This window comes from Dromiciops gliroides, chromosome 2 (assembly GCF_019393635.1).
Source record: "Dromiciops gliroides isolate mDroGli1 chromosome 2, mDroGli1.pri, whole genome shotgun sequence".
NCBI classification, from domain to species: Eukaryota; Metazoa; Chordata; class Mammalia; order Microbiotheria; family Microbiotheriidae; genus Dromiciops; species Dromiciops gliroides.
In genome coordinates, this window is record NC_057862.1 from 224,588,297 (window position 1) to 224,599,286 (window position 10,990).

General features: G+C 36.0%; 1 pseudogene; it reads left to right on the plus strand.

Annotated features, from left to right (window-relative positions):
* The window catches only part of LOC122738610, a 146,191-nt pseudogene extending 136,595 nt beyond the window's left edge, over window positions 1-9,596 (plus strand).
* Window positions 9,597-10,990: the final 1,394 nt, after the last annotated feature.

A 10,990-nucleotide genomic window follows, 5' to 3' on the forward strand; every position in this document is an offset into this window, starting at 1 on the left:
TGAAAATAATAGCCTAAGAATTAGGATTGAACAGTGAATTTATGAGAAACCAAGACACAATAAAATAAATACAAATGAATAAAAAAAGAGGGCAATGTGAAATATCTTCTGGGAAAAACTGCTGACCTGGAAAACAGGTCCAGGAGAGATAATTTGAAAATCAGTGGTGTACATGAAAACCATGATCAAGGAAAGAGCTTAGATATCATCTTCCAAGATATTCTCATGGAAAATTGCCCTGATATTCTAGAAGCAGAAGGTAAAATAGAATGTAAAAGAATCCACCAATCACCTCCTGAAAGAGATCCCAAAAGGAAAACTTCCAGGAATATTATAGCCAAATTCCAGGGATCCCAGGTCAAGGAGCAAATATTGCAAGTTTCCAAAAATAAAGAATTCAAGTACTGAAATGTATCCAAAATTAGAAGGGATGCAGAAAGCTGGGAAGCAATTTTTATTGGAAGTACTTCTGATAAAGGTCTCATTTCTTAAATATATAGGGAACTAAATCAAATTTATATGAATCCAAGTCATTCCCCAATTAAGTAATAGTCAAAAGATATGAACAGGCAGTTTTCTGATGAAGAAATCAAAGCTATCTATTCCCATATGAAAAAGTGCTCTAAATCACTATAGATTAGAGAGATGCAAATTGAAACAACTCTGAGGTACCACCTGACACCTATCAGACTGACTAATATGAAAAAAAAGGAAAATAATAAATGCTGGAGAAACTGTGGGAAAATTGGAATGCTAATGCTAATGCATTGTTGGTGGAGCTCTGAACTAATCCAACCATTCTGGAGGGCAATCTGGAATTATGCCCAAAGGGCTATAAAGCTGTGCATACCCTTTGATGCAGCAATATCAGTTTTGGGTCTTTTTCCCAAAGAGATAATAACAAAGGGAAAAGGACTCACATATACAAAAATATTTATAGCTGCTCTTTTTGTGGTGGCAAGGAATTGGAAATTGAGGGGTTGCCCATCAATTGGGGAATGGCTAAACAAGTTGTGATATATGAATGGAATGGAATTCTATTATGTTGTAAGAAACAATGAGCAGAAGGAGTTCAGAGAAACCTGGAAGGACTTGCATGAACTGATGATGAGTGAGATGAGCAGAACCAGAAGAACACTGTACACAATATCATCAACATTGTGTATTGATCAACTGTGATGGACTATATTCTTCTCACCAATGCAATGGTACAGGAGAGGTCCAGGGTCCTCATGATGGAAGGGGATGTCCAAATCCAGAAAAAAAAAAGAACTGTGGAGTATGGATGCTGATTGAACAATACTATTTCTTTTGTTTGGGGGCTGTTGTTTTTCTATTGTGAGGTTTTTCCTTATTGCTCTGATTGTTTTTTATAACATGATTAATGCAGAAATGTGTTTAATATTATATATATATATATATATATATGTAAACCTGGGGGGTAGCTAGGTGGCACAGTGGATAACTCACTGGTCCTGGATTCAGGAGGACCTGAGTTCAAATGCAGCCTCAGACACTTGACACTTACTAGATGTATGACCCTGGGCAAGTCACTTAGCCCTCATTGCCCTGCAAAAAGAAATTTATATATATATATATATATATATATATATATATATATATATACACATATACATATATATATATATATATATATATATATATACATATAGCATTCAAGTACTTGATATTCCAGGAGACAAAGGAATTGGGATTACAAGCACAAAACACATATCCAGAAAAACTGAACATAATCTTTCAGAGGAAAAAATGGAACTTTAATAAAAAGGAGGACCTTCAGGTATTCGTGATGAAAAGACCTAAACTGAATGGCAGCACTCATCAGAATGGGCTCAAAGACCTCAATCTCATCAGAATTGGCTCAAGGAGGGAATAATGTGCACACTCATTTGGGTGGAGTAATCTATCTAAGCCTGCAGGAAAATAGATGGGGAAGGGGATAAAGAGAGAGGGGCAAAAGAAAGGAGGACAGATTGGGGGAGGGGATAGACAGAAGGAAATACCTTTTGAAGAGGGATAGGGTGAAAGAAGATAGATAATAGAGTAAATATCCTGGGGAAGAAAATAGGATGGAGGGAAACAATTAACAATAGTAATCATGAAAAAGAGAAAAGGAGGAAAAATTGTACAAAAATTATTTATAACAACTCTTTGTGGTGGCTAAGAATTGGGAATCAAGGGAATGTCCATCAATTTAGGAATGATGGAAGAAGCTGTGGTATATGATTGTGGTGGAATGGTATTGTGCTTTAGGAAATGACAAACAGGATGATACCAGAAAAACCTGGAAAGACTCCTATGATCTGACGTATAGTGAAGTGAGCAGAACTGGGAGGACATTGTGCATAGTGATAGCAGTATTATTTGATGAGCAATTATGAATGACTTGACTACTCTCAGCAATACAATGATCCAAGAAAACCCCAAGGGACTAATGACAATGCATATTATCCCCCCACCCCCTCTATAGAAAGAACTGATAAAAAGAGCATTTGTGGATTGTACATATGTAGCCTGGTTAATGTCTTGTGGAGGGGAGGAGGAAAGGGAGGGAGGGAGGGAGAAAAATTTGGAACTCTAAATCTTATGAAAATGAATGTCGAAAACTACCCTTACATGTAACTTGAAAAAAATAATATTAATATTTGTTGCAAAGAAAAAAAAATATGTATTCCTCTCAGGATTTCGAGCTCTGATATAGGGGAAAGAAAAGCTGATGAAGTAATTTATAATAAAATGTTGTTATTATTTTTGTTATTGTTGTTTATCCTCTGTTGTTGAAGAAGACCTATGTCATCATGAGGGTGATTTCTTGACTGCTAGTGACATATTGCCTCACTGTCTTTACATTTTCAAAAGAAATTGAAGAGAAAGGATAATGTTTAAAATAAATTAAATATTTTTACCTGATGACAAAAAAGAAAGGTTTGATGATAAAAAAGAGGCAAAAATTGGCTAAATATAAGGACAAACTTTCAGATATTTAAATCTAAACAAGAACAAAATGGTCTACTGGTAAAGTAGTGAGCTCCCTGTTTTTGGATGTGTTTGTACAGAAAAGGGGTCATCACTTATGATGACTATTGTTTGGTTTATGAATTGCAAGAGAAGTTGGCCTCATGTCCTCTAATTTCCTTTAAACTTTGAGCCTTCATTTCATTCTATTTTCTTCCATTCAATGAAATGTACATATGAGGAAGAAGCAAAGTGGGTATTTAGGTGACACAGTGGATAGAGTGCTGTATGCAGCTAAAATTCTAGCTAGTCTGTCTCAAATAACTAATGAGTGGTCTCCAATAAATTATGAGCTTTAGCAAGAGTTAGACTTTTAAGCATTTATTAAGGAGAATAAGAATTTGATGAAGAGAGAGAGAAAAGCCTAGATTCATCTATCTATCAAAGGGAGAGTGCATTTCTAGCTCCATTCTCCACCAGCATCCTGACAAAAGAGAGCGAGGGAGCCAGCCTAACCCCTCTTCCTCCCATAAGCAACCATCACTTCCTGATGCAAAATAAAAGCAGCATGACCTTGCCCTCAGAGGCCTTCTCCTCATGGTGGAGCTTTCCTACAGTAAGTCTCCAGCAGGTGCCATCATTCCAATCATTACAGTTCCACACCTGGAGTCAGGAAACTTTTCTTTCAGAGTTCAAATTTGACCTCAGACACTTTCTAGCTGTGTGACTCTAAGAAAGTCACTTTACACAATTTGTCTCAATTCCTCATCTGTAAAATGAGCAGGAGAAAGGGCAAACTGCTTTAGTATCTTTTCCAAGAAACTCCCAATTGGCATCATGAAGAACTGTACGTGACAAAACTGACTAAACATAACTGGAACAAGGTACCATAGTACCTTGGAAGAACTTAAATAGGTTATGTATAAACTGTCACTGAACTCTGGAGAAGTGATACTGGGAGTAAATCTAGGTGGACAATAGTTCAGTCTCTCTCTGAGATAATGCCTTAAACATTCTGGCTATTATTTCACTAGAAAGAATCTGAATCAGTGTGTGTTTAAATTAGACAGAGTCCTTTCTACAAGATGAGTTTGACATTTGATCAGAGGTCAAGAAAGTGTTTTAATAATTAAGTGCCTTGAATAGACACATGGTTATTTTAAACTCAGAGACATTGCCACAAGATTGTAAACATTTATGGAACAAATGAGCTTGTGTTCTTCTCCGTCTGAAATTAGGGAGCTATAAATGGCACAGTTAACAAAAACACACATTTTAATCGTCATTGCAATTTGAAAAGGAGTATTTATCAAGTGTCATTAATTTGCATGATTAAGTGTCAAGTGGGTGATTCATAAATTTAGGTTCATTTTAAAAGGCAGTCACATCCATGAATAGGGGTCAAGAATCAGGCTAGGTAAGCTCAATTAAATTGTATTCAATCTTTTCAACAAGTTTTCAACTTGATCCAGAAATGCAGGCTGAAATATAAAAGTAGAGAAACTAGCCTTATGCAAATCTATGCAGCTTCTCTGAGACCTCTTCAACTCCAAAGCATTTATTAACTAGAAACAGAAGAATGCATTGAGGAAGAAAAAGGCAACCTTCTCTGATGATGTACTGTGCTCACTTAAACAATAAAAATAGTCAACTAATTAAAAATATTTCAAAGTGAGCACAAAGATGAAATGTATATGATTCTTCTAGATACTGCCTCAGATGTGCCAAAACACAATGTAGGGGAAAGAGAAAGGAAACATAGGTGTTAAGGTAGAAAAATAATAGGTGATGCAGGTCAGCGTAGATTAATATTTAGTAATGGCTCCAAGAGCCAGAGCATTGCTAGAAACACAACAATTAAGTAAGACAATACCTGTCTGCATAGAGCATAAAAAAGAGTGCTTCAGAATCCCTTTATATTTCATATTACTATGTATAGTGTGGGAAGCTTCAACTAGCAAATTGTCTTGCAGATAATACTACTCAATAAAGTTTGGATGAATACTCCTCCGAGAATTGTAAGCAAACAAACAAAAAAACAAATTATAGGGTACCTGCTGCTGAATCACATAAATATTTGCTGTTCCCATCTTTTTACCCTTCCACTGGTCTTTGTCAGTCCTAGGCTTTTAATCAGATGTGAGGTCAGAAGCTAAACTAATACATACCTGAACCTTTCTTGAGTAAGCATCAATGAGGATTTACTACCAGGGAGAATTTACCAGGGAATTTGCTATCACTTGAGAGTAATATGCTCCTGACCATCTGAAAAGAAATAAGTGAATTAAAAGGATTTTCTGCATACTGTGAGAGTGGGAAAATATCTGTTTTGGAAATAGAGGTCTTTGATTCTCACCCCTGTTTCATCACTTCTTTCCTATGCATCCCTGGGGTGTTCAATGAAAACTAGCAACTGCGATGTGAGGGTCTGTCAAGCCTTATTCAGGGCTACTCTTCCACCTTTTGTGTCCACCTTTCACTCAGCTGTTACCTGTGGCTCCAAAAAGTTTTAGCAAATACTGTGGCCAAACCATGGTAGTTTAGAAGGTAAATGACAGATTTCAAACCCATTGGTGAGTTGGGGAGATGTCTACTCCAAGCATGGGAAGACTTCCCTTGGAAGAATGAGTGAATAAGAACAATTTATTCCAACAGCTATGAAGATGGCTGAAACAGACATTACAGAGCACTTAGAGCTTGGTCAGGCATTGAAGATGCCAAGGTTATTCATTGCACCCTAGTCCATCAGCAGTCATCCTCACTTCTATCTTCTCATTTTCATTCAATGACTAGATGAGATTGAGGTTGAGGACTGTGCAACTCTGTCTCACAAACCCAATTCATGAGCAAGTCAAGACATCACTCTGTGATGTCATTGTCCCTCTTCAAAAATGAAGGACATATAACATGCCTCTGAACAAGTCATAGTCCCCCTGGATCTTATTTCTTCTTCTGAAAAATGGGGAGTTAGAAGTGAAATAAATATTAAAGCCCCTTCAAATTCTAATTCTGTGATTCCTTTATGCACTTATCATAGAATCTTTTTAGGAATGAATCATAGTATCTAAAGAGTTAATGTCCTGCCACAAGACCCACCTCTATTGCACAACATTTTCTATTTCTCAAAGACAGCTGGATGTGGTCTTACTGATTACTGTTTAAGAGAAAGAAGTATTTGACTTCTTCCAAACAAGGCATTTTTTAAGAAGGAAAGATTTTGTTTTCCTAATTGAGCGTGTGTATGGCAGGAAAGGTGGTGATAAGACTTTTTTTTCTTTTATGGAACAAAGAGAAGGGAATTCAGAAAACATATGACTCACAAGGAGTTGAATTGTATAATGTTTGATGAGGCCAGGGTTGAGTGATTTTCTGTGGACCTCAGTGGCTATTTTTAAGGACCCAATTTAATCTAGAAGGCCAAATTGCAGTGTCTGCAAAGGTTATTTATTTGCCAACCTAATTCTGGTTTTGTTTGTTTGTTTTTATTTTATTAAGTTACTGAATTTGAAAATGAGCTATCTTTAAATAGGAAGGAATGATGAAACCCTAAACTAACCACCACAGCAAAACAGAAAAAGTGTGGAGGCAAAATAGAATCTTTTAAAATACAAGCAGATATATGGAAGGAGTCATCTCTAGCTCTATATTATGTCATCAGAAAATCACCTTACACATTTATTGCCTTGTATTGCTTCAGAAATTCTAGGACAATCACTAGCCATTATCATCAAGAAAGGCCTCACCTGGTACCTTGTTATAGACCTTATGGCAATATATATTAACAGAGAAGAAATTGCATTTTTTTCAGCTCATCACATGTTCTATCATCCCCTGAATCTCAAAGAATCACAAATATGTGCCCATCTTTGACTTTTGTATCTTTAACTTTCAAGAAGTCGGCGGTTATCAGAAATCTTTTATTTTCCATATGTTTGTGTACATGCTCATGCATGTATGCCTGCATCTGCAATGCATAATGTTAAAACCAGATTCTTATCCTCAAATTTAGAAAAAAAATAAGATTTTCAGTTACATTTTTTTTTAAAACTTAAACGTTTCTTTGTTCTTTTTTTTTTCTAAATGACTCTCTACCACTTTGGTACTCCATATACTTTATCTAATTTATTCTTATAATCACTCTATACATTCTAATAAACCACAGCTCCCTTCCCCCATATCCCTTTTTTCTAACTCCTACCTCCAAGCAATTTTCCAAGGGTTTGCTTTTTTCCAGGAACACAGTTTAGTATCTCTGCCAAGCATTAAGTTGAAAACCTTTTACAAATTAGCAAATTAACTACCATACATCAGAGAAATATAAACATGCATATATACATACAAATACTTTAGGCTAACTCATTCCAAAATTCTTGGCCTGAGTCATTCATAGGATATCCACTACAATTGCTTTCCCCATTTAAAAAAAGCCTCTGAAAATGTTATGCACACACTTAAGATGATTAACCTACAATAATGCTTTTTGAATTCAATGTTACATGGGATGGCCTGAAGATATTAGTTCAACTGCTTTGAGCTAAAGAGTTTAATTATTAGCCAAAAGTTCATCATCTATTGCCATGCAGTTTGATTATTAAGGTTTGCCCCACTTTAGCATTTTTTAGAAAAAATTCTGAGAACTAGAAGAGTTCTTAGAGATGATCAAATCCAACCCTTTAATTCAGTTTAAGGAGGAGAATGTGAGATACATAGGGGATAATTATAACCCAGTTTAATCCAGCAAACATTTCTTAAGCACTTACTATGAAAAAATTACTTTGCTAGGGGATAGTGATTTAAAAACAACATGAAAGCTAGCATCTGCCCTTAAGAAACTTACACTCTACTTGGATGATAACACTTTCTAACTGATAAGCATGCATGCTAAATATAAGGGAATAAGGAATGACTTTCTAGAAGTGGTTGCATATCCACTGAGCTTTGATGGAGGCCAGAGGTTGTCTAAGTGAGTTGAGGGAACAGTCTAAGCATTGGGCAAAGGCACTGAGACTGGAGAAGGAATGACAAATACAGAAAACACCAACTAGGTCAGTTTGGAATGTAAATTGAAGGGCTGTTATGTGTAATACTATTCAGAAAGTAGACTGAAGTTCAAGTAAAGGATTAGAAGTTACAAATTAAAGATTTTGTCATTTATTCTAAAAGTAATAAGTAGTCACTGAATCTTCTTGAACAGGATAGTGACATGGTCAGACATATGTATTAGGAAGATTATTTAAAGTCTATATTATTATTATTATTATTATTATTATTATTATTATTATTATTATTATTATTATTGTTTAGAACTAGATTTTAGATTTAGATTATTTTAGGTAGATGTGAAACATTTAGGAAGTTATTTGCCCAATGTTTCAAAGTCAAGAATAGAATGAGATTTTTTTACTCTTACTTCCAGGTTCTTTTCACATTATCATGATGCTTCCTAATTGTTAATCCCACAAATTCAATTTATTTCTGCATCCTTTTTCAGCAGCTACTTTCAGCTCCTCATCTCATATTTGGGGTGCTTAAACTCCCAAACCCCCTCTTCCCCTCCCACACAAATTTTAGAATCAATAAGTCAGAGTCCTTTGAGTAAGTGCTAAAATGCCTTTGATGTTACATAAGAATAATGTTCTGATAAGGTGAAAAGACTTGGTCATACTCAAAGATCATCTATAAATTATCAAGGGAGTTGAAAAAAGCCTACATCCCAGAAATAAGAAGGATCATGGAGTTCTAGCTTAAATCCTTAAGAAGCAACTGTCTAGGCGGCAGCTAGGTGGAGCAGTGGATAAAGCACCAGCCCTGGATTCAGGAGTACCTGAGTTCTAAGTTCAAATCTAGCCTCAGACACTTGATACTTACTAGCTGTGTGACCCTGGGCAAGTCACTTTACCCCCATTTCCCTGCAAAAAAAAGAAGGACCTGCCTGGTAATCCATAAAAAGTAGACAGAGGGACAGCAACCACCAGAGAAGATAGTGGCTCCCAGTGCATTCAGGAAGGCCCAGAAGGTACACTGTTTCACCACTTCAGTGGGCAGACAATTTTCCAAACTTATCAGGCTTCCAATTCAAGTGTATGGTTTTTAAGGTAGATATGTCACTGTTCTTTATTCTGCCACATCTAAGTAAAATAAACTGGATGTGGTAGAAAAGGAGTTACTCAGTAATAAAACTTTTGAAGGAACTCAAAATGATTGACTCTATTATGAATCCATATATAAAGCATTCTGTTAAGATAAAAACTCTTAGTGACATAATCACAAAAGAGGAGTTTTCCCCCGTCACACCCAATTTCATGAAATTTCTTGATGAAAATGGTCACTTAAACATTACCCCAGGAGTCATTTCAGCATTATCTACCATGATGAGTGTGCGTCATGGAGAAATACAGTGCTCAGTTACTACTGCATCTGCTTTACATGACACAACTCTTTCAGAACTAAAAGCACTCTTGAACAGCTTCATAAGTAAAGGCCAAATTATTAAAATGGAGGTTAAGACTGGCCCTATAACTATAGGAGGAATGATTATTTGTTTAGGAGAGAAATATGTTGGTATATCTGTAAGAACCAAGATCCATAAGTTAAGAAGGATTATGAAGGAAGCTGTTTGAAAGTAATATTTTTCCACAGTTCATCAATGAAACTTCCAAAACTTGTGGAAACAATAAACTACTTGGAAAATTTCATTGTGCTAATGTAGCAAAAGTATGAAATGAAAAAAAAAAGTATCCAGAGGAGTATCTTGAGAACATCAAATGGACTGGAGGAATTTGGACTTCCAACCCTCCTTTTGGCATTTTAGTGTATCCCTGTATCAGTTGAGAGAAGAGTTTGAATCAGGAACCAAGTACATGTGGACTCAGAATGATAACCATTAATAATTTCTTGAGCACTCCACAAATGAGAGAATAAAGACCTACAGTAGCTGAGTTGTATTACTCCTTTGCAAAATGGGATTGCATAATGGCTCCTGACTCCTCAAATACACCACTGTATCTTTGAGTGGTGTCTGGTGAAGAGCTGCCCCTGAACCAGGAAGCCCAAAGGAAAGCAACCTAACATTCCTTTCTTAGTCTACAAGAGCAAAGTTACAACTTCTGCTATTCTGAGAGTTGAGTCCAGTGCAAAATTTCAGCTCATAAGAAATATTCCACTCTTTTTTTAAAAAAATCATTTGCTTATTTGTTCCTGCATTTCACTCCTCCCTGTGTCCTTTTCCTTCATCCCCCAAAGGAAGAAAAAACATATACAATCCCATTCAGAGAGATCACTGAATACAGTTTACTACTCTCAGATTTCATTGGTTCCAATGCTGCTGTTTGTTGAAAATATGTAGCAGAATCTCAAAGCCAAAAACATTCCCCCAGGGTGCCCATTAGGCAGAAGGGCAGCACAGTTGTAAACAATCTGTTTTGTAAAATAGAAGCATGTGATAAGGAAGACAGTGGAACAGTATTTGTTGAATATTTCATTGACTAGTGCACAGCTTGCAGACAGAAAGAAAAATTTAGAAGACAATCCTTCAAAAGAATTATCTCCAGGAAGTATTTTCATTCTTTTTCATTCCTATTTTAATATTTCAAATAGAAAAGGTTGACACACAAACAAGTGGGGAAAGAGAGTGGAGAAATTCCATCACATAAATGAATATGGAATGAATCACATTTCTCAGGTTTGCTTTCAGAATGCTCATTTTAACCCATTATCCAGCAAACCTATTTTATAAGCCCACCCATAGACAAGGAATTATTTGCCTCACATTAACTAGAAAAAGACACAGATGGACAGAAAACATAATTGAGAAGGAACCATCTGTCATAGATAGACAAGGTACTGTCCTGCCTGAAGGTAGAAGGCTGTTCTGGAACTATAATCCCATTACCAGATTTTGTGCTTTATACCCCTAAAGCAGAGCTCCTCAAATAGTATACAAGGATCCAAAAGTAGATTAATTAAAACATTTGCAGAGCATTTATAGATGTAGAGTTAGAAGGGACTTGAAAGG